Source organism: Chroicocephalus ridibundus, chromosome Z, assembly GCF_963924245.1.
Source record: "Chroicocephalus ridibundus chromosome Z, bChrRid1.1, whole genome shotgun sequence".
In the NCBI taxonomy this organism is placed as follows: domain Eukaryota; kingdom Metazoa; phylum Chordata; class Aves; order Charadriiformes; family Laridae; genus Chroicocephalus; species Chroicocephalus ridibundus.
In genome coordinates, this window is record NC_086316.1 from 66,298,285 (window position 1) to 66,323,850 (window position 25,566).

Genomic DNA, 25,566 nt, shown 5'->3' on the forward strand with positions numbered 1-25,566 from the left:
CGTTGGATGGTGGTGCCCACCAGAGGGTCTCAGGACTCCCACCCCTGCAGCACAACCCATCCGACAACCTTTCTGTCACTCCCATGCCCAATTTGTGGCTCATCCACAAACATTGTTTCTATTCATTGCCCTCTGTATTGCACATTATTTCCTATATTCACACTCCTCCCTCTCTGTTAGTCCATCTTCCCACTTGAAAACAGCCCCCGTTCTCCAGGTGCCTATCCCACTTTCTCCGCTTTCTCCAGGTGCCTATCCCACCTTTCCTTCAGCTGAAATAGGTAGGGAGAGGTGGAAAATAGCATTTGTGATGTTAGCATACCCACACCAAATTAAAAAATTACAATTTCTTTTCTTTGCAACGATGAACGGCCTTTATGAACACTAAAATGCGACCCTGAAATGCTGCAAGGGGTTATAAGCATCAAAGGCCACCGAAGCTCAAGCGAGCGCAGACTGCCCAAGGAAAGGGCTTCCCTTCTCAAGGGAGGTCAGGTCTACCCCTGCATGCTACAGATGTGGAGCAGCATGTAGGACCAGCCTCAGCTCTGGTGTGTCTCCAGCACCCATGCTGGCAATGCTATCAAAACTGCCACCTTCAGTCTGCCTTTACTTTTGGTACCAACACAAAGTATGGGAGAGAAGGATGTTTATGAAGCAGCAGCAGCTTTCCAACATCTGTACATTTTTATTTTCTTTTTTAACCTAGACTAGTAATGAAGAGCACCAGCTTTTAGCAATGTGCTGAGAGTGTGGAGGTGGAGAATTATTTTAATGCTAGACTAATAACCAGCTAAGGTTAAATTAAATTGTTTTATGGAATTCACAACTGGAAGGCAAAGGTACCTGCTGCCACAGATAGCTTATTCCAGAGGCAATGGGGTTGCTGCTAATGGGAAAATTATTTTTCCCATCCTCAAAATATTCCATGGAAAAAACTAAGCAGTCGAAGGAAGAATCATATACTGTCCTTTGTGCTTTAATGTTTTTTTCCTATTCTCTTTTCCTTTTCTTTGTCTTCTTTTTGCTTTCTTCATTATATAAAATAGCAGTCATCAAAATCCAGATGTTTTCCATCTCTATAGAAAAATCATTTTGGAAAGGAAACCAGCAATCATTCTCAATACTGGATTCAAAAGTTATTGTGCTGGCTCTCTGGTTGTCTGCTTCCATAAAGACAAACACACCTTAAGTCCACAGTGACAGCCACATGGTTTCAAGATGACTGTGTAGGGAACTGTAAACAATAAAATAACCATGAGAGGAAGAGGAAAAAAGCTATTATTAAATGTCTAGGTTCTTAGAAAACACTTGATACTTCTTAAAAGCTTATATAGTCACTGACATATTAAAAAAAAACATTTGTGCAGAAAACGTTTCCAAAAGGTTGGAACCTACAGACACGAATGGCCCACCCAGACACCAGAGAACTCCCTTGAGTTTTTATGCAGGGATTCAACATTCATATTTACAAATACCAGGTAATTTTCACAGCCTCCTTGGGACGATAAGCATTATTGCTCCCATTTCACAGATAGAGATCAGAGGATGTCAACTGATGCCTGAGATCTGTCTTGTGTTTAGCCTACATGCTGTGACAGCCACTGTAGGGAATAAATGTTTTTAAACGTAAATGTCCTTTATATAACATTTTCACTCCCCTGGATATGAATCACAGTCCAAGTTAGAGTAAAAAGCAGCCAGATGGATAAGGATGCAGACAAAGACATGAAGGAAATGAGTAAATATGGCTGAATAAAGATAAATACACATGAAAATGTACTATATTTTCATGGGTTTTGAACAACAGCATTAAGATCCAGCTATTAAAATTCACAGCTCAGAAAAAGAAAACTGCATTAAAGATCATGAATTTAAAATACAGAGTTGAAAAATGCAAAAGCTGTCATTTTTTCAACAGCTATAATGCAGTTCTCATATATAGCAATGAAACATGTCAGGTATATGCGATACCGTATTTCATACACATTTTCATTTTCCAGCATAAACAGTATGGGTTTAGGACTGCCACAGCTATTCTAATCAAACACCTCAGTTTTAAGGTCCTTGAAAAACAACTTCATCTTATTACTTACTATTCCTTTAAGAGCACATCAACTTTCTCCTTTAATGCCACATTTCCATAATTGCCATGGCCCTGTTCCTCCCTGCAGTGACTTTCCTCATTTCCAATTAAACCAGGAAATCTGGGAAACTAGAAAACCTGTAGAATTTGGCCCTGCGGGGGATTCATCTGAACTGCACAATTTTCTATTTGCTTTTTTATGTCCCTTTTTCTCCTGCCTTCCAATCCACATTTCTAGCTAAACTCTGGCCTTCTGAAGCCAAGGCACCAAAAGCCTCAGGATCAGCAGGAACGTAGGTGGAGCTGAGACACTTGTTTCCTTCTACATCTAACGCCCTGTTAGCTGCACTCGGCCCTGGCCCTCACCTCTCCTTCTGAGATTTTTATATTCTTACCTCCATGTCTCCCTGGCATCTGTCCCTAACTCTGGCTCGTTCCTTACTTTCCGAAAAGAACCAAAAGCAGATCGGCAGTTCAGTTTGTTGCTCTGCACACAGAGCAGCAGAGGGGGGGGAAACACAAAGGAATCCAGGAAAAACTTTCCATCGCATATAACAAACTTATTCATTCTTTATGTCACTCAAAGAAGACCTCATCTTTTTGTTCCATTAAGTAGCCAGTGGAGAAGGATGCAAGCAGCGGCTTTTGCAAGTCTACAGGCAGGAAAGCTGGACAGCCGGAAAACACACAATACAGAGCCTGTGAAAGCCCAGAGAGCAGCCCTCCTCCTCTAGCTCTGCGGTCTCAGCTTTGTTCCAGATGAAAATTGTTAATTTTTCCAAGCACTCTCTGGGTGTGATCAATCCTATTTTAGCCTTGTCCCACCAGCTTTGGGCTCTGCCCCGTGAGGCTGTGCACTCCAGAGACACCCAACACGGTGACATTCTCCCTGTTATCAATTTGGGAGAGATGAGGGTATCAGACTCACCCTTCCAATTAAAAAAGACATACCTGCTTTCAGTAAATGGCAACTCAAGACATTGCCATAATCTCTGTTCATTTCAATGCACTTTTAAAGGGAGACGATACATATTTTGAGTGAGACATGGATACTAACGTGTTTCTGTGCAACTCAACAGAAAGAGCAAGTTAATACGAACATACCCAATAGGGGAATGCTCGCCCCACAGTTTTGGGAGGCCCACAGGCCTGCTTTTCAGCATCAGTCCACAACAACTGTTTTTCTATTCATTCACCCTCTCCCCACTCCCTGTATCCTGCTGGATCTCCTATCCTCTTACTTTTTCCCTGATGTCTTCCTCTAACTGTATTCAAAGACAACTTTATTTTTTTAAGTGACACCTAAAAACACCTCTCTCATACCGGATCAGTGCTCTAATGGTCCATTATGGTGATGAGATCTACATGGGACACAGCAGCAGACTTGAGCTTATCCTGCCTGTGTCCCTCGGCCCCCCAAAACTCAGAGGACTGCACTCGAGCAGCCACAAACCTGCATCTCAGCCCAACCTGCAGCTCTGGCCGGGGCTCAGCTCTGCCCTACCGCGGTCACGTCCTCCTGACGAGCCAAGATCCAGCACTGTCTCCCATCGTATCCCACACATCACGCATCCTCCACACTCACCCCTCGCGGTCTCGCACAGGGGAAATCTGCCTATGTGCCCCCTGCGCTTCTCTGTCTCCAGCTGCACACCCTCCCTACTCCCTGCATCTTCATTGGGTCACACCTTTCACTAAGGTTGTGTTTTTATTCATGGGGCTATCTCCACTAAAAACAATTTGGGTTTGTTCTCCAGATAAAACACCTCTCAGTCCTCCAGAACTTCTCCCCCAACCCCACACTTCTCCTGCCCCTCTTCCACCCCAAATTTGCAGTCTCCTTCCCTATATTTGTGCCTACCTCTTGCTTTGTTTGTGTCACATCTCACAAATTCAGGCTGAAAGGTCATAAGGACAGATTGCTGTCTAAATTACAGGCATTTTTAAGTTAATTTTATTTGGGACTGGAGAGGAATGTGCTTTTTATTGGATTTTAAAAAGTTGTTCTAACTCAGAGGAAATATTTTGTTGTAACTCAATATTCATAAGAAAACCTTAAAGGAACTTAAAATGATTACTACCAGAGGAGCCAAAACACAGTATCAGCAAATACAACTGAAGTGCACAAGGTAATATGATTTATAAGGGACTATAATCAAAGAGATGGATCATCAGGCTGAAAAAGACATCCAGCAACCACATGTTTATCAGGGCTTTTGCAGGACTTGCTAGCTAAACTCTATAATACTAATCAGTTCAGTCACCCAGGAAAACAATTACCCCTAAATACTGCATTTCCAGCATTGTGTCCATTTGTGTAGTTGCTGAAGCAACTATACCCAAAATTGCCTGTATACTCCACAACACACTGCAATTGTTTGTATATACTATTAGCTGCTAAACGTGCGGGGCTTTCTCAAAGCACAGCTCAACTGGGAAGTCCTTCAGCTTCAAAAATGAATCTGAAAGTCACCCATAAACTGCAAGAGAACAAAGGCTTTGTTGCAAAAACCCATTTGAAATTTTGGGTTTTTTAGAGAAAATAGGTGATCAGGCTAGTGAGCAAACTGCAATTTGTAAGACTACACATGCAGAGATAGCTACATACAGTGTCTGAACATGAACACATACAGTTTTTGCATGGAATCCTAAGGAGAACTGTCTTTCTTAATGCCTATATTAAACCCAGAAATGTTTTTATTATCAATATTTATGCGTAAATTTTAGAAAACATTGCCTAGAAATGCATAGAGCATAAATTGTGTATTCTTGGGGCTGGGGAACAGTCACACAAGAGGAGCAAGTCTAGAGCAATGCCACTAATTTCAGACTTGCAAGAACAGCACAGCAGACTTTTGCCCTGAATAACTTTTTTTCTATTTGACTAAAAAGTCTGTTTTCTTGCAGAGAACTTCACATGTAATTCTGATGTGAAAATAAAACTATAAAAAAAAAACCTTTTCAACATCTAATATAATGCAGTACTGTAGTGTTATTTGCCTTCAGGTTTACTCAGCGTTTCCAATATTAAAACAAATTTTTAATAGCTTGGAAGAGCTTTGGCTGAAAAAATGTCTCAGACCCAAAGTTTTGGCATAAGAAAAGTCAATCCAGAAGCAATGTATTTTCAGCAAAATTTGAAAAGTCTGTATTATACATACATAGCTCATTATTAGATTATAGGGATGTAAAAAAGCTGCTTTCACATGTGGTGTCAGTTATCAACTGGAAAGTCTTTGGGCTGCAAGTTAGAGCACGGATGAGACATGAGGCCCACATACACTATGTGTTACTACATTAAATATTTTAGAGTCGCCAGAAAAATCAGTAGACCCCAAATTTGACCAAGATTCTCTCTGTTTTCTTGTCTGTCAAGCCTGTGCAGCTTCTTGAGGGCAGGTCAGCACTTTGGCACAAGGCTCGGATGGTAACTTTCAGAGAGGGAATTTTGTAGAAGTTAAAAGCTGAACCCCAACTCACCCCTCCTCCTGCCTAGCCATCTGGCAAGGACTGACAGGATTAAGAGAAAGGAGGGTAAGCAACCTCAGCCCATGCACGTTGCCTCCATCCAGCACCCATGCACCCTCCCAGGTGACACTCCTCCCCACGAGGCAGAACTGCAGCAGCTCTGACATGACTCCAATCTCACGTGAGTCAACCCACACAGGGTTAAAACCAAACCAAACACTTGATGGTACTGTATTACGATGCAACAAGAAACACCTGCCACAGACACAGGGTGCTTTGGTCTCAGTGCTGAGACCTTGGGATGGACCAACACCACCTGAAGGCACCAGCCATGCTCCAGCCTGGGCACAGCACAAGCAGCTTTTGAGAAAGCTGTGCTGCAAACAGGGGCACCTGAGCAGGAGTGGTGGACTTACTTATTGATTTATTTATGTGTATTCTAAGGAGGGCAGGCAAGTGTTTTGCCAGTTTTACAGAGCTCAATCCAAAACTTCCCACTACACCACACGCCTGACTACACCTTGCTATTTTTAGCCCATTGGACATCATTAAATGGAGGGCATTACTAGTTTAGGAGGAAAAACTGATGGATTCAAGGCATTTCACTCATGCAATCCAAGTTCATTATGGAAAATGTAGGAAGTCCTGATAAATTTCTAAGGCAGCAAGCATCAAACAACTGGCTGCTTACAGCTCCAACTTCCCTTCTGGCAGTGCTGAGCTTAAAAGCCCTTTCCTTTAATTTGTTTTCAGGGCCACCTTACTGATACTTCTCTGGGCTATATTCCTTCTTTTATAGGAGACTGGGCTGTACTCCTGCTTCTCTTTTTCTGCTTTTTTTTTTTGGGTGTGCACTGATTTTCACAAATTGTTTCTATAGGGGGAGAAATGTTTCTGGGACTGCAAGAGCCACCTCATTCTAGGAAACAGCCTATCAGTCTCTCTGACCATACCACTATTCATCAGTGAGGTTTCAATAGACTCCTAGCAATGCTTCTAATTAGCTTAAAAGCAAAAGGGAAACGAAACATCTCAAAGAAAACAGCTGAGGAAGAAGGGCAGCAATTTCCTCCTTGGAAGCCTCTGCAAAGCCTGAGATGTGACATAACGTTTTGATGACTGTTTTCTTCTAGAAAATCCCTCAGACTCCCAGAGGTGCCTCACACACCATAATATAGCAGCTGATGCTACCACTCTCTTCAGTCTTTTATTGAAGTGTGCAGGAAGCAGTTAAGTAAGACTGTTTAACTACTTAGTGTAGTTTGAAGTTCTAGAGCATTTAAACAAGTCTCTCTTTTGTTCCTCCAGCTCTAGCAACTTCCCTTTGAAATAGGCTCATTTCTAGCGAAAGCCCTCAGCTGCTGCCAGGCTCAGTTCACTTGGCCTTTTGGGGACACACAGCCCCAGAATATTCACAGCTCAGCCAGTGCCTCCAGCCGTGAGGGAGCACCACAGCACCAACCCCTTCCGAGATGTTTTTTAGGAGCACGGCTGACCTCTAAGGATGAGCTTGTAACATCCAGTCTAAGCTTCTCATCTGATCTTGGACTGGCTTCTTTTTTACGTTTTGAAGCACTCAAATTCATGCAGACCAAGTAAGTTGCTGTAAATTCTTTACTCTTTTGCGAAAATAAATCTGTATTGTACTTGGCAGGAAAAAAAAAAATACCTGGTAGCTGTTAGTATGGGCTATTTGACAGTCACAGGTATCACTGATGCATTACAAGTTAATGGAATTAATAGGAATGGCAAATTATCATTGAAATCATTGTATCAAAGTTATCACCAACCATAAATCACTAAAGGAAAATCACTAAAGGAAAAAAACACTCCGTGTTTTCTGTGAAGAAATGTTAAGGGACTCGGAAGGCAAAGTGGCATTTCTCTACAAATCCATATCCTAGTTCCATGGGTGCTGGTATCACTGAGGCCAGAGCTTGTTTTAGGAAGTTTCTGTGCCATTTACCATTTATATCCAAAAGCATTTTTAGCACATTAGTGGGCAGTTGCTACCAAGGAAATCCAGTTATCTGTGAAGGGATTGGGCACCTCCCTGAATTCTTCTCGTAGTTGTGACACTGTCCAGACCAAAAAAAAAAAAGGTACAAAAAAAAAAAATGTTTCATCCACAATGTCTGAGCATGTGAAAAAGTGTCAAATATTTCATGGAGGCTGAAGAAACAGAATGAACATGCTGCTATCAGTGCCCGGAGGTGAGACATACCGTCAGGAACATTCCATGATGCTCATTTTCCAGCTTCTGATCCTGAACCCTCTAGACATATCTCAACACTCCCTTCACACTATATCTGTTTGTGTCACATTAAGGGAAGAACTACTGAAGCTTCAGACTATGATCTGCAGGCAGAGCTACCACCAAGAAGTCATGTCCAGAAAATATAAGCTTGCAAGTGTTTCTCACATTCAAATGAAAATTTTAACACAGTAAGTGAGGGAAGTCAAAAACCGATTTCAAAATTAATTAGGAAAATTAACGTTGTCTTCAGCTGTCTCCTGAAGGAATCACAGGATGCTAACTCTCACTCGTATGGAGGTCTTTTTCAGTAGGTTTCATCCAGGAATTGCAAAGCAGCAATATCAGAACCAAAAGGAGTGTCTTTGCAAATTCAAGTCCTATGTATGTGTAACATCATTAACCACCACCTAATGAGGAATAACTATAAACAGATTAATGCAAACAAATGCCTGCTTGGTCAAGCAGCTGCTTAATGTTCTCACAGTTATTGCAGTCAAGAAGACTCCTGGGAGCAAAATGTGATTAGGGAGAGGTGCGAGACAGTCTAAGAAAGCACACAGAAAGCAACTGACCCTTGAGGTGCTGCAAATATGGGCATGTGGGACTGGAAAAGAGGCTGAAAACTGGGAAGGTTAAGGGTCACATCTTAATTTAAGCAGAAAGCAGCTCCACAGTCTGTCGTCTGAACTGGCTGGCTGGCAGTGCTTTCGAACAGGGACTGCATTCATCTGCTATGGTTTCCTGGACCAGCAGCATGGGCCTTCACTCCCACCATCTGGCTCAAGGCACAGAGCTGCCAAAAAACAGGCCACAGTCTTTGTGCTTTATCGAAGCACGCAAAGGTCAGGATGCTGAAGCTAGCACTGTCATAGCATGTACTCATACGAGCTCTTAAAAAATACGTCCATACAATTTTGAAGGACAGGTTTTGCTATACAAATTTTGAATTAACAAAACCCTAATGGTGTTCATCACCAGTATTAAATGACCAATTCAATAGCCATTTTTAATCACGGCATAAATAAAACTCAGGTGGAGTCCTTGTCCACAGCAAAAACCTCAAATATAAAGCCAGATGACAACAGATGCTTGAATGACCTTGAAGAAAAATCCAAGACAATTCTTTAAATGAAACAAAAAAGTAATTAAATGAACATGGGGAGTAACATTACTCTAAATCAGTAGCAGTGGCCATGTGCTGTGGCTTAATGGCTGGAGCGCCTACTGAGCCACAGTCAGTGAGACTGCAGGGGATGGATTTAAGGGTAGTTTGGGCCGGTCCTCTAGACCACGTTCCATTTATTTCTGGACCTTTGCAGGTTTGGTGCTCTTTGGGTTTCTGATGGAAGGGGACGCACATGTACTGCTCAGAACAGAAGAGTCACATGTGCAAGGTGAGGAGCACTGGGCAACTCCTTGGGACTGATTTGATAAGTCAGCTATGCGTGGACCTCTACCACAGTCATAAGGCTGAAGGCCTGGACACTCTCTTCTACTGTACAAAATTCTGTTCCCATTAAATTCACTGAGGGATTTTTATAGCCTCAGTTGAGCAGCTATAGGCTGTAGTACAACAACTTGCACCAGAATTATTTTTAGCTGTTTATTCCCATAATTATCAGAACAAAAGAGAAAGCATAAGAATAACAGTTCAGGTGATCATCTGCTTCTCTTCTGCCCCCTGCAAACGCAAACCATAATTGGTTTTTTTTCTTTATTTTCTTAATTTTCTTAATGTTTTTTTCTTAATTCAGGTATGCTTTTCTCAGCTTTTACATTAAACAGAAAACTCTGCCTTCCTACCTGTGCAGGGAGAAGGAGGGTGAAATTCGGGAAAGCCTAGTGTTTAAGCAGAGGCAGACCTACTGACGAGGAGGTGAAAACTGTGAAGAAGACACAGATGGTGAGATGTCAGCTCAGGGACGGTGGCTTGCAGAGCTGAAAGAGAGAGGACGACACAGGACCCCAGGATCTCTTTCTCAGTCAGGCTCAGCATGCACAGCTGAGACTTGTTTTCAAATGACAAAAAGCAGTTTGTATGCCCAATCCTTTTGAAAACCTGGTCAAAGAAATGTTGCTTCTGAAAACCTCCCCCTCAGCAGGAACTGGGCTTTCCTACAAGCCTCGTTCTGTTTGCAGCATTGAGCTGGATTTATGGCACAGGGCATCACTAGTGCAATACACCCACAAAACATGCCAAAACAGAAGGGCCAAAATGGACCCAGCAGGATCCTTCAGAACAGCCTTCTGAAGGCAGGGAATGGAGGGACATTTCTCCCTGACACCCCAGCATGGGGCACCGACCCCCCAGGTGTCCACACTCACTGGACAGGGCAGGTGGACACCACTTCATGGTATTAGATCATGTACTTGGATATGTGTCCCTATGAGTTTTAGGATCTGGCAAGGTCTTGTTGTCTTTGTTCCTCCCTGAACGACACAGCTGTCCATTGAAGTCAAACTCTCTAATATCTAGAAGGTTTTTGTCACAGTACTGTTTGAAAATTAAATTTAATCCTCTCCATAACCCCTAGCAAATCCTCTCTACTATTTATTCTTCAGTTTATTTCCCTCTGACACTACCCTCTCTTTTTTTACTTCATCTGTCTGTAGTCTCCCTCTTCACAAGCCTCTTATTTAGGCATTTTTAAAATATCTTCCCTGAAATTCCCTAGTCAAAAGTTCAGACAGACCAACAGTAGCAGCCAGAAATTGGTTATGGCATGTATTTGAGAGCAAGTCCTCCCTTTTCACAGCCCAAAAGCTGCTTTGCAGGATGGCATTACTGAAACTTGAAAACAGCAGCAGCACAGCAAAGGTCGCCAGACATGCTGAGAAACCACCAGAGATTTATCTGGGTAGACATGATGGTGCTAATATTGACGTCTGGTTGAGCAGAGTGGGTGCTTATATGGACTTACACGTGTTATTGTTATATGGATAGTAATTCCGTTTCCCACTTTATTATCTCTGTTCTCCAAGAGAAATTCCTCTAAAAAGAGCAAAACTCTTCTCCTGGGGCCCAAAACCAACACTTACCATTCTTGAAAGAGTTCCAGGATTTAGGATAAGTAGAAACCCTGTCAGGTCCTTGCCAAAAAAAGCCTAACGGACTATTTTTCCTCCATTATAGGAGATATAGAAAACACAGACTCAGACTTAGCATTGCAGAGACATAACAACAGGGCAAGATGGAAGCTGCAAGGACACCTGGCACCACTCATGGAGAGTACCCAGAGTATAAGGGTGCTGCCATAAACACCAGCTCTCCATGTGTTTCAGCATTACAGTTTAGACAGAATAAGAAGATGTGATGGCATGTCAGAATCAGGCCAACGCGAGAAAAGACGTTAGATTAGCTGCAATTTTACTGAAGCTACATTAGGACAAACTGCTCAGTAAAACAATTCCCATCCTCAGAGGGACATGACCACAAAAGGGAACACAAGCAGCTGCAAGATGCACTGGTGAGTGTTTGGAAAGCCCTTGCTGGGGCCAGCACGGGGCAGGGGGACTCCCTGTCGCACAGGTGGACTCTGCATCAGCCCTGTCCTCAGCCATGCACAAAGGATTTCGACAGCCACATTCAACTCTGACAGCACAGAGGCAGGATTAACATTTTACTGTCTCATGTGAAGATGAAATCTAGTCTGTATTATAAATACTTTATTGAAAAAACATGTTCTTTATGCTAGCAGAAAAAGAGCCGATGTCTGGTGCAATCGACCTGAAAGACCTGTCCTAAACTGACCTGAGCAGTGAGCCCCAAAACGCTGCTCCAGCTGCCTAGTGGCACTGCAGCAATGGTCGCTGGCACATCTGCAAACCAGCCTAGAGGCTCAGGACAAAGCTCAGCATTTGTTGGACTTGATGATCTTAAGGGTCTTTCCCAACCTAAATGATTCCATGTTTAGAATAAAGATCCAAATAGAGAACTGCTCTCATCATTGCTGCTCCTTCGCAGGAGGAGGGAATGCTGCCATATTTCAGTTTGTTTTGCATAGTGTGACCACCTCTGGCATCTATTGAGAGATAGTGTAACTTAACAAAAGGAACTGTCAGTGGAAACAAACAGAGAAAAATCAGAAAGAGAACTGACTGTAATGCAGGAAAAAAAAAAAGCATATGTTTCAAATACCCTCAGAATAATAGTTAAATATGTGTGGGTGTGATGGCCTCTAAAACCAGTAGTATAATATATAATCTGATTGTTAACAGAATATGAAAACAGGATCCCAAGAACTAAACAAAAACATTGTGCCACTCAGACCAAACAGCTTTTTCTCAGAAACCGTACGGAGAAACTGTCTCACACGGCCCTAACCAACAGTAGCCTCCTTGCAGCTTTTATCAGCAGATGATGGGAAGTAGCAGGGGTATGTGCAATGGGAAAACAGAGTTTGGCAAAATCAGTACTGATACAAGGCACAGCGTTATTCTAATTTTTGTTTCTATCTGCCTTGCAGGACTAGCAACTACAAACAAGGAAGAAAAGTACAGCTCACATGTTGGTAGCACCCTCGAGGAAAACATCAAAATAAATTACAAAGACTGATCAGTCAATGTCAGAGGTTCTCCAAAAACAGCAAACAGTGGTGTAACCAAGAAATGCCTGGCTTAGCTGAACAGACAGATATGGCATTTGTTATTTCCACTACAGTTTGCAAAGTAAAATAAATACATAGAGTCATAGAATGAGTCAAGCTGGAAAAAACCTTGCATGTCTTTTAGTTAAAGCAGGGTCAACATTTTGCTTTGTAACACCCAATTGACATATTCCCAATGAGAAAGATTTGTTTCAGTGTAATTCTTACTACGGTAGTCGTATGCTTAATTTAATCATGTCTGCTGACATGAGCAGAAAAGTTACAAGACAGCATTTAGATCAGCCACCTACTTTCTGACTGAAGACTATAAAATTATCAACCAAATCTGCTCTGTGAAAGCAAAGTCCTGGTTGTCTAAACAAGTTGCCCCAAAGTCTCTTGCACATCCATCATGGGCAGAATCACAAATTCTGCAAACTGGACAAAGACAAATTCCTAATCTCAGCAACGTATTATTTTAATGTCAATATACTTAAGATTCATAACACATCTGGCAATTGGTCTTGCTCTTCTAAAAATTTAGTAATAAGTAACCACACCAAAAAATCCATAACATAAAAATAACTGCGAGTAAAATCACTAAAAATATTATATCATAGAAGTATGTTTCTAATAAATATATGTTTTCGTAAGTCTTCACTAATCCACAATGATGACATTCCTGGAACAGAGGAGACCAATGAAAAATAAATCTCTGCAAAGTACTCATTATGGTTTACATTAGCAGGGAAAGCAGTTCCAGCAGGACAGGGTCTATGTTATTATGAGAACTGAATTGTCCAACTGGTTTCAACTAGTATAGAAATTCTCTTTGGCTGTATGGTGCAAATTCCTTTGATGAATGTTCAAACAGGGGGTGGGAGGGTAACATTTGAAAAAAACCCACCCTACAAACAGTATAAATGGTCTCTAGTGGTCCAGTTCACATGGATAAGATCAAACTAACTATCACTGTTCTCTAAAAAAGCCAACAAACAAAACCATACCAACTTTCTCTTAGACCTTAATTCTCTTTGTCTAGTCCCATCATTCATGACATATCCATCACCTTTTCCATCTTCTACCAACTAAATGCCATTTTTAGCGCTTATTTCTCATGCTCTTCCTTTTCATTATGTTCTGAAGTACGTCACCAGAAATTGCCTCGTTCATCCGTTCAAGAACTGTTGCCTACCACTCAGCTACCTTTTGTGCAGAAAACGTTAACCCTCATCTTTCCTACTCTTTAAAAGCTATACACCATGAAGAGATGGAAAAAAGGGAAGACTGCATTTTACTGTATTGGCTAGGAATCCCATGCCCAGTATAGGGCACCCCAAAAGAAAAGAGCTGAAGGAGGACTGGTCTACAAGTACAAGAAATTAAATAAAAGATTTTCACAAAGACAAAGGGAATATATTTGTTTTCCATGCTTTGATTGTTAGGACAAGGAGCAATGAACAGTCATTGGGGTTTTTTTTCTAAGGTCTCATCCTGCATGAAAAAGTAACTGGAATTGAGACCAATTAATGTCTGGAGGATCCTGTCAAAAATTCAGCAAATCCCAAGTTTTCTTTCTTTTTCTACATAGTTAATATCACTTTCATTCAAAAAGATGTTATTTATAATTGTACAATTCCACAAATGGGGTAGGGCTATTACTTATAACACTGGAAAAGAAACAGCAGCTTCTTTGGAGAACCTACCTACCAAAAGGTCCACAGAGTAAAGTACACATATACTTAATTCAGTGTACATATGTGGAAAGCAAGAAGGAAGCTGTAGGAAAAGGTTTACATGGGGATTTAGTTAAAAATTCAGGGTGGAGCAGTGCATCTGACATTATACGTGCAAAGATGAAAATGAGATGTTTAACTTAAGCTGAAAACTTTTTGGTGCAGGGAAAAACGTTTTCAGTTGAAATGGAGTGAGTGCCTGGTGGAAGGAGGTTCTGTTGGACCCAGGCTGCTGGGTCCTGCCCCAAGGAGATAAAATGTAGAGTAGTAAGAGGAAGGGCTCCATTCAAGTGCAGTTTAGTGCCGCAGGGAATGAATACACAAGTCTTACTGAAAACATGCAGATACGTACTTCGGGCTCGCCAATATGAAGACAGGCATTGCTGTGACAGGTGGGAGTTAAGAGGAGATGTCATGGGAAAAGGTGCAGAAGTACCTGTGGAGAGAGGCATCGCAGCTGGTGTTAATGCTGCAGCTGCTGTGATAAGAATAGGGAAGGGGGAACAGATTTATGCACATTTCAGTTGCGTAAATCTTGGCCTTTCACTTTTGGTAATTTCAGCTCCAGAAGAGGTTGGATCAGAAATGTCCCTTCACAGTGATCTCAGCACAGCTCACTTCATAAATTAGAGATTGGTGGCGCGCTACAAAAACAAAGTCATACAGAATTATAAAGTGGCAACACTACAGGCCAGCGCAGACACTTCTCAAGATGAGCAGTGTTGGCACAGAGCAGCAGAAGCCCGGCACAGGCTGGGTGGGCTGGCTGGGCCCTGCTGGGAAGGTCTCGCCATCCCTCACAGGCAGGGACAGACAACCCAGAGTGTGGGGCATGGCACAGAGCCTCTTCTGGAAGCACAAAAATTCAGCCCAGAAGGAGAAAAATATACAAATGTATTTAAATGCTGAAAATGATCTTTCTGTCATTACACTTTTTTTTTTTTTTCTTTTGAGAGAGAGCACGGTTTTTAACTGGTGATAATAGCTCCCTGCTGATAAAAGCTATCTGTGGCGTACTGAGCAGATGGCAAAAAGCAGCAACAATCTGTTTCTCCTTATGTCTCCACTATAGAGCTTAGAAAGCTGGAGTTTCTTGTACAGGTGAGATTTCAATAACTCTTTCTTCTTCGTCCTTTTCTCCTCCTCCCTCTTCCCAACACACTGCACGATTAATTCCCTCCCTCTAGTGAGCTATAAAATATTTCTGACCAGCTATGAATGAAATTACAAGCTGAAGAAAGAACATGAAAGAGAAGCCAAGCTATCACAGGTGAAAGACAGAAAGGGCGAGGGGTGGGGGCAGAAATTGTACGCACATTGAATTTGCCTGTTGTTTCTGGGCTGGGAAATGGAGGAAGAACACAATGAACAATTTATTCCATAAATCAAGCTGTCTTCCCTCTTCTCACCCCTAAGTTATTCACAGGCACACCAGTAAGTGCGAATACACTGATTGATATTCATTCATCCCAGACTCCTACAAAATGTTCAGTGCACAATCATCCAGCATATCTCTAGCAGCGATCCCCAGACTACACCTTGCTTGTTTGCAAGGTGGCAAGGAGTCCTCCAACAAATCTCCCTCAGAAATGCACATACACCAGCAAGAAAATAAAATGAGGGGGACTAAGTATAAGAGAGAATTAAAAAACTGTAACATCATCCTTGTTTAGCTGTCAGAAAAAAACACGTGAGAACAACACTACAGAGAAAGAGTCCTTGGACTTATTTAAGGCTAGGAGATCCTTCAACTTAAAAAATAAACAAGTGAGTGAAAACCCAAGCTTGGATAGAGAAACAGTGCTGTAAATCAAGTGCCACTCCTCCCTTTACAGATTTGAATGGCCTTACTTTTATCAGCAGCAGGCGGCCTGCCAGCTTACCCAAGCTCTGATTCGTTCACAAAGGAGGAAGATGGTTTTGCCTCCTTTCTAACATTCTACAACTCCTATCTGCTGAAAAGGTATGAAAAGCATTTGTAAGCATTTGAAATATGTCCAGACAGTTATCTGAAAACAGTTATGTACATTATCATTCAACTCTGCCCTTTATAAAGTGAATCAGAGCAACAGCATCCCTTAAAGGAACAGCAAAAAAAAGGCTGTCCTAGATTTACCAGAGAAACGCCCTACATCCCAGGGTTTGCAAGTTAGTACATACATACTGGAAAACAGAAAAATATTAAGAAATAGCGCCAGGAAGGAAATACCTTAAAAGCTTTTTCATTTCTCAGAGAACTTGCTCAGGTTCTCGCTGGCAGCAAAACCGAGTTTTGCCACCCCAGTGATGAGTCAAGAGCTTAGCTTTGGGAGCAGGGTAGGGGACAGGAGTGAAGGGGTGGGAAGGAGGGCATGGGGAAGCCCTGGCGGAAGGGGTCAGAGGGCCTGCATTACCCCATCTGCAGAACCCTGCCTGCTCCCCCACACTTCTCTCTGGCTTGCAAAATCAGGGTGCACGACCACGGTTCATTGATGCAGGCAGCACTGCTGCCTGTAACTGCCTGCTTCGCCTATGCCTGGAGTTAGGTCTCACTCAGGTTACACACAATATCCAGTAATCTGGCTCACACAGGGAAGAACATCATGTATATAACTATATTTGTGCTGCAACCTTAGCCGTGAAGAGCTTTTCTCATAGTGGAGTGATAGCAACACTCTGTTATCAAACTGCAAAAGTATTACAGTGAACTGCAGTCTGTGGAAACAACCCAGTATTCACAGAGTAATTATATGGGGTGATAGTGACATGCAGAATAGGATTCATCCCCTCCCAACCCCCCATAATTAAGGCACCTAAAGCACTAGTCATGCCTGACTACAGCAAACAAAACAAAAAAATACTGTCTTGTAGACATCAACTTTTCCTACACTGGTGATAAAAGGAGTGCAGAGTCAGCAGGTCAGATGCAGATGTGCACATGTGGACATGTACAGATCACCAGGCATGTCTTGCCCATTTGATGCTGACGCTGCAGCAGTTAACAGAAATGAAATTTGCCTGGTCTAATGTTATGCGTCCAGCAATCCTCACCAAAAACATACAGGTGGTGATTAAGCACAGAGAATACTTTTCTCAGAGATACTATATTTTTCAAATAAGGACAGGACAGATCTAACATCGCTGAAGGAAGTACAGTGAGTTATGAAGAGGTGGGAATGCTGTCCTTTCAAAGACACACTTCTCAGTGTAGGTCATTACTCCCTTAGAAAACACATACGTTAAAGCTTGTCGAGGGCAGGTATCTTTCCACAAAACACAATTCTGTCTACAATGGAAGATTTAATGACTCATATTGTGTTTGTCATTGAGGGAGGAAAAAAATACACAATCGATCTTGGCAGACAGCAAATAAAGGTCACCGGTGGCACGCATGTTTTCCTTCCAGTTTCAAATAGTTGAGTCATTTCTGGGTTTTAATGCGTTTATCTGCTGTCTGTCTTTAGGACCTTTGTGGGGGGACAGAAGGGGTAAGGAGTAGCCTTGTAGTAAGAAAAATCCTTGTACCTAGATTATTCACAGAATCACAGAGTCATAGAATCATAGAATAGTTTTGTTGGAAGAGACCTTTAAAAGTCATCTAGTCCAACCCCCTTGCAATAAGCAGGGACATCAACTAGACCAGGTTGCTCAGAGCCGCGTCCAACCTGGCCTTGAATGTTTACAGGGATGGTGCATCTACAACCTCTCTGGGGCAACCTGTGCCAGTGTTTCACCACCCTCAGCGTAAAAAATTCCTTCCTTATATCTAGTCCAAACTTCCCCTCTTTTAGTTTAAAACCATTACGACTTGTCCTATCACAACAGGCCCTACTAAAAAATCTGTCCCCATCTTTCTTACAAGCCCCCTTTAGGTACTGAAAGGCCACAATAAGGTCTCCTCTGAGCCTTCTCTTCTCCAGGCTGAACAACCCCAACTCTCTCAGCCTTTTTTCGTAGGAGAGGTGTTCCATCTCCTTGATCATTTTTGTGGCCCTCCTCTGGACCTGCTCCAACAGGTACACGTCTTTCCTGTGCTAAGGGCTCCAGAGCTGGATGCAATACTTCAGGTGGGGTCTCAGCAGAGCAGAGTCAAGAGGCAGAATCACCTCCCTTGACCTGTTGGCTATGCTTCGTTTGACGCAGCCCAGGACACAGTTGCCTTTTTGGGCCGCCAGAGCACATTGTCAGCTTGTGTCCAGCTTTTCATCTGCCAGTACCCCAAAATCCCTCTCCACAGGTCTGGTCTCAATCCCTTCAACCCCCAGCCTGTATTGATACCAGGGATTGCCTCAACCCATGTGCAGGACCTTGCACTGGGCCTTGTTGAACCTCATGAGCTTGTCTAGGCATCCCATCCCTCAGGCGTGTCAAATGCACCACTCAGCTTAGTGTCATCTGCAGACTTGCTGAGGGTGCACCAAGGGTGTCTATATCATTGATGAAGATATTAAACAGTACTGGTCCCAATATGGACCCCTGAGGGACAGCACTTGTCACCAATCTCTACCTGGGCATTGAGCCATTGACCACTACTGTCTAGATGCAACCATTCAACCAATTCCTTATCCGTCAAACAATCCATCCATCAAATCCGTATCTCTCCAATTCTGAGAGACGGATGTTGTGTGGGATCATGTCAAAGGCCTTACAGAAGTCCAGATAGATGATATCCATGGCTCTTCCCTTGTCCACCGATGTAGTCACTCCATCATAGAAGGCTACCGGGTTGGTCAAGCAGGACTTGCCCTTGGTGAAGCCATGCTGGTTGTCTTCAGTCACCTCCCTGTCCTCCATGTGCCATAGCAGAGCTTCTCTAGGAGGATCTGTTCCATGATCTTCCCGGCCACGGAGGTAAGACTGACAGGTCGGTAGTTCCCAGGGTTCTCCTTTCTATCCTTTTTAAAAACGGGTGCAATGTTTCCCTTTTTCCAGTCACTGAGGACTTCACCTGACTGCCATGACTTTTCATTTATCATGGAGAGTGTCTTGGTGACTACATCAGCCAGTTCCCTCAGGACTCTGCGGTGCATCTCGTCAGATCCCCTAGACTTATATAAATTCGGGTTCCTCTGGTGGTCATGAACCTGATCTTCTCTTACAGTGGGAGTAACTTTGCTCCCCCAGTTCCTGTCTTGTGGTCCATCCACTCAAGAGGTGTGGGGATAGAGGTTACCAGTGAAGACTGAGAATAAAAAGTTGTTGAGTATCCCAGGTTTCTCCCGGTCTGTTACCAGTTTGCCAGCTTTGCTGATCAGGGGATACGCTTTCTTTGACCTTCCTTTTCTGGCTGACATACCTGTAGAAGCCCTTATTATTATTCTTTGCTTCCTTTGCCAAGTTCAGCTCCAGCTGTGTCTTGGGCTTCCTGACCCCATCCCTACACAATTGGGCAGCGTCCCTGTACTCTTTCCAGGATACCTGTCCCTGCTTCCACTGCCTGTGCATTTCCTACTTGCCCTCTCGTTTTACCAGCAGGTCTTGACTCATCCATGCCAGCCTCTTGCCTTCCTTTCTTGATTTCTTACATATGGGGATCGAGGGGCTCATGGGGGTACGGAAGGGGAAGAATCATATTTAGCAAATTAAAATGCCTTTTAAATATTAAATTATGCAATTTCTATTCAAGACTTAATTTTTAAAGTATTGCAAATATCTTGTATTATGTAGAGTACCTACCTCAGCAGGTGGGGTGAAATTGTCCTACTCCTTGCTCCTTAAATTCAAAGGAAAGTCCTTAAGCAAAATCCTGCTGATGTGCATTTTGAAAGGTGATTCATGAGATAAGACATTACCCATCTTACTGCTTGATACACTCAGAAGAGCCAGATTTGCAGAGAAAGATTCTTGGCACTTTCTGCACCCACTGCCATCAAGGCAGAGAGGGGAGGCAAAATATCAGCAATAACATTTGAAAAATGTGGTTGCAGCCTAACCAGAGTGGGTGAGCAACTGGAGATGTGGTTTGAGAAGGAAAAATCCCCACAAACTCACTATATTATCGATGTGGACAAGCACAAATCAACTGCTGAAAAGCATGTGCACACTGTGGAAAAAACCATCATCATCTCTCATTCTTTGCAGCTCATTAATCTGAAAACAAAAATATTGGTTAGGTTATTCAAAAAGAAAATAAAATCCTACACGCAGAAAGGAAAGGAATGGCAGAAGATAAAAAAACTCTTTTCAGAACTTCATAGTTCAGCGAACTCTGCATTTTTCAAGAGAAAACTACAAACTGAAGACATACAGGCAAGTTTCAGTGGTGTTATTTATTAATCCAAATGTTTCTGAGCATGCTTTTCTAGAAGTTTCATAAATCTTCTAGTCAAATGCTTTGTACCCCTGAATGAATGATGCTTTTAAATGATTTATCTTTGCCCCTACTACATATCTGGCCTAGTCTGCTTATCTACTTTGAAGCTTCCTTAGGACTAATCAGCTGTCTCACTTCAGTGTCTCAAAAGCCCTTGTTTTGTCTTCCTTTCAGGATTTTCTAAATGACTAGAAAAAGCACAAAAGCCAGGAAGACAGATAAGACTTTAGAAGGCTATGTAAACAGTGAAAGTCATTAAATCTGTTAATCAACACACTACATGCACATGGGGGGAATTATTTTTGATAACATTGTGGTAATTTTCCCAGAAAACCAAAGAAAGAAAAAAAGTGGAAGATACGTATTCATATTAATAAATATAATCTTTGTAATTAGGAACTGCTCCTGTAGCATTTACTTCTGAACCAGCCACTGTAGGATTGACCTGTTGTCCACCACGTGCAATGTAACTACCTATCACAAGGTTAACACCATAGATAAAAGCACGAAGGGGCCAATTTAACTCATTGGACATCTCATTTATTCAAAACTGAAGAGCACATTAGAATCACAGACAGGTTTATGAGTCACGTCAAAAGCCCATTTTTATGGATCAAGATCATCAACTTGTACTTGATGGAGCGCTCCCTAGAAAATTCGCAGTTTAACAGCCACATTGATAAGCATACTTCCTGCTGGATGAGACAAAACAGACTTTTCATCTAAATCATTACGCAGTTTTCCAGAGACCTTTCACAGTCTCTGGTGGCTTAGAAAATTGAAGCACTGCATGATTTTTGTGTAGAAGTGCTCAGTCACAGCCTATAAAAGGAATTAATGCTCCTAACTTACAAGGCTTTCCTGAGATTATTTTTTTCCATGAAGCAGGATCAAAGTTCTTGTTACAGCAAAGTTTTCCAAAGGAAAACTGTTTCCACATAAAATCTCAGCTTTGCTGGCAAGGAAAAAAATGGTTTCCAATAAGGTTTTAAATTATTTCCCTCTAGATGAGACACAAAACGGGGTCTCACCTACCAGTATGACCACTGAATACACAACAGCTGTTGTCCACTCCTAGTTCTTATACACCAACTAGACAATAAGTATACTGCATGCATTTTTCACTTTTATAAAAGGAGTTATAAGTTTCTTAAATACTTCAGTATATTTTTTGTATTTTGGTGACCCGACTACCAAAATAACAATTAATCATGTATGCATTTTAATCTCTTATTTTAACAGCTAAAATCATTACTACTCAGTTTCTGGGAACATGAATGAAAACAGGCAAGAGTATTTCATTCAAGTGCCTTCTAATATTTTAAATAGAAAGGGAAGGGAGAATTGATAACTTCAGTATGATCTTTGTGATGAACATGGTATTTGGTCTGTAATTAAAAAGTAGAGTTTGACAACTGGCTTCAGGTGGCTCCCAAGTACACAATGTTACTTGTTTTACTAAGATATTTGGTCTGCCCCAAACCTAGAGGCACAGTCTTCAGAATTGCTCTGAAGATATAAAAGCAGAAGGCCCTCTAAACAAAAAGAAAAAATAAATAAAGAGCAATAGGACACATTTTACCCTGTAAGAGTCTACTGAAAAAGGAAACCACCCTAAAATTAATGGTATATAATTGCCCTTCACGATCATATAGCCTCTGAATGCATGTTCATTTATTCAAAAATCCTTCAATAAAAATGCACAAAATCTGGAGGTGACAGTTTAGCTCATCTGTAGCACTTTTGTCCTCAAAAGCAATGAATTCTTTCCCTTTCCACCCCAACTTGCTTCAGAGTGCTCATGCCAACGTGTGGGTGTTCAAGCAGAATCATTATCATTCGTTTAGCCCTTTAAACTCACATTTCTGGTACATAAACAAAAAAAAGGGTAATTGTTTGCCTTGCCACTGTGTGTTACAGCAGTTGCTTCTTTGTCAGAGCCCGTATTGAATGGCTGCACCTCAAGCTTGGATGGGTGGGCTTATGTTCATACTTTCATCTCTGTGTGTGTTGGATTAAAATAAAGACAATTAACAGACAGAAACACTTTCAACCACTACAGGATCAGAAAAGGCAAGCTTGAGAGGGTTTCTTTTGTGTTCTTTTCCTTTTCAGGACCTATTAAGTATGCAAACACCTTCTGGAATAATAACTGCCCCATATTAGTTTGCAAATATTGCTACAAGTATTGACCACACTCCTAATAAGTTGTAACAGATGAAACTACTTTTTTTCCTGATGCAAAGAGATATTGTGAAAACAGTCAAAAAACCCACAAATCCTGCTAAACTCAATCCAAACTTAAAGTGTTTATCAAGCTGCAGGAAACGCTAGTCTCCAAACCACACAAAGGCTTTAATCCTGCAGCACGCCTGTAGCTCATTGCCTGCCAATAGTCCCACTAACTGCAGTGGAACTATTTGTAGTCTTAAAATAGGATGGGTATGCAAGTGCTCAGCTGGACTTGTATGAAAGTACTCCTCACATCAGAAGAGAGAGCCCCGACCTCATGCCAACTCTTTTACAAGCTTGAAGGTTTAAAGAGTCCTCAAAGCATTGCGAGAAATGTCAAATGCACGAGGGTCAGCTCAGGGTTTGAATACCAAACCAAGAAAAATTTTGCTCAGGCTTTCTCTGGAGCCAAGGCAACCTAAGTCCACTCAGGAGGTCCTACTCCACAGTTCAACAAGGAGGCAGGGGAGAACAAAAGCTTCCACCTTTGCTTCCATGTACGAATTATTAACATGAGGCTGTGGCTCCTGAGGGTCCCTGACTGCTGGAATAATAAAAATTTAAAAAAAAAAAAAAGACAGAGAGAGATATCGACCAGTTAGGATCATTTTATCACAAGGACAACCACAATTCACATTCACAATCACGACATCCCAGATTTCTCAGTTCAGATATACTGTCTTCACAAGCCTAGGGCTGCTCAAGCAGAGTACACAAAATCCCTTTTTTCCAGGAGTAAGCAGCTCAGGAGATAAGAACAGGTCACAGACTTGACACAAGTCATCAGTGAAGCTTTGAATGGGTAAGAAGTGAGCCAACAAATGAGGACTGAGCTTCAGTCCAAAAAATCCCACGGAGCAGTACATGCCAGACAGGATGTAGTTGGGATGGGTGACGAGGCAGCCAGGGGTACAGGTATGGTAAGGGCCAGGGAAACTGGCAAAAGGGGGAAAAATATTCTATTTGGAGGTTGTTGTGAAATAAATGCCATGTGATAGAAATATACATTTTTAAATGTGTGTGTGTAAGAAATACATGCATATGCTTTTCAGAAATAAGCTGTGACTTGAAATGCCTGCCTTGAGACTTTTGAAGGGAAGCTTGCTTTTTGCATGCTCAGCAAGCACCAAGAACTTGGTTTTATATGTGCAATTTATTTCAATTACAAAAGATCCTGGTTTACTAAAGGACAAGCATCTTGGCCAGTTATATTATATGGTATGTCACTTCACACTTACTGTGCCCTAGAAATTCATTTGAAGTAGAGCACCCTAATGTGCCTTCTTTTGGCAAGCAGAGGATAGAACTGGTCCAGAGCAATGTACCTTAGACACTGGCCACCAGAACAGTGACATCGCCGCTTTGTACGTTTGCAGTTTATTCTCATTCTTTTGCACCCAGTTCCTACTGGTAGCACCATGAGGATTTTGTATTTCATACGCACATTGCTCCTATCTTATCACTTTTTACATTTTTTCTAGCCACAGGCAAAAATGTATGCGCCCTCGATTACAGAAATTTGCTGCAGGTTCTGCTGCTACTGTAGAAATTTTATATTGCTGACCTAGTCACTACAAGTATTCAGTATGACCAGTTTAGCAGATATATCTTGTTTTCCTTCTTCCCATGTACCATATCTATATGGAAGCATATCTATACATGATGTCTCTTCTTCTCAACTAGTCCTTAAGTAAGAACTCAGCCCAATAACTTCCTTTTCAATTAAGCTCCTCAATGCCTCGGATATCTACATCACTTCTGAAAAGCAAGGTGAAATCAGTATTTGCCAAGCATTACCACTTGAAGGTGATGGCTGATAGTCTTTCTTCAGACTGCAGAGAGCACTGGAAAGGTAGTATCCAGAAACCAGCACTCTACTCTTTAAATTGTTTACACAGAAATATGTAGACCAAATTATTCAAAATTGTTTTCTTCCTCTGGAAAAGCTGATACCTATTAGTGGTAGATTTTACCTGGCTTGAGACCATCAGATCAGAACCTGGAGAGAGGTGAGGAGATGCAACCCATGTTATTCAATCCATTATGGATTCTGGCACATCAGTTGCTATCAGGATAGGCAAAACTTATTGCAGCAAATCTTCAGCAGGCAGAAAGATCCTCACCTTAGCAAGATTTGAGCTTAGACCATGTGTTAAGTATATCACCCCATGCCATTAATGTCTTCAGCCTCTAAGTAGAAGGAAGGAACATCGCTTCTATGGTCCCTGTGCACTGCTCTTGATGCACAGCCAAGCTACACTACCCCTCTGTAATGCTCCAGAGGGTGGAAACCTTCCACAGCAGCACCTGCTAAAGGTGACATCCACTCAAGAAAAACACCCTAAAAAAATACTTTAAATTGAGCAAGATTCAGGAAAGCCATAGCCTCAATGCAATGCCTCACAGACCATCCATTGAGAGTTGCAGAGGACGAGCATTACCCACTGGGCCACCCCGAGCACTGGGAGAAGAGAGGTGCTGGCAGCAGAGAGGCTTCCTCGCCCCACCCTGACATCTCCTGCGCCAGGGGCCGGTAAGCAGCATTGCTGGGGGTGAGTGTGAGAGCAAAACAGCTCCTCTTTTCAGCTTAAAAAAAAAAAAAAAAAAAAGGGAAGAAAAAAGAAAAAAAGTGGCTTCTTTATTTGCACACACTTGTTTCCAAACAAAAAAAAAAACACACTCCCTGCAGGACACATGCTGTCCCTTCATGATGGGTGACAGAAATAGTCACCAATAGTACACATGACACCAGGCCCTGAAAGCCTGGCAACAAAAGTGATTTTTCTGAAAGAAAAGGAAGACCTGGGTATCAGCTCTGTGGCCACAGGGACAAATCCAAGCACAGGACATTTGCGGCCCTGACCGCAACTACCAGGGATCCCAAATGCAGCCCAACATGCTCCCAAGTC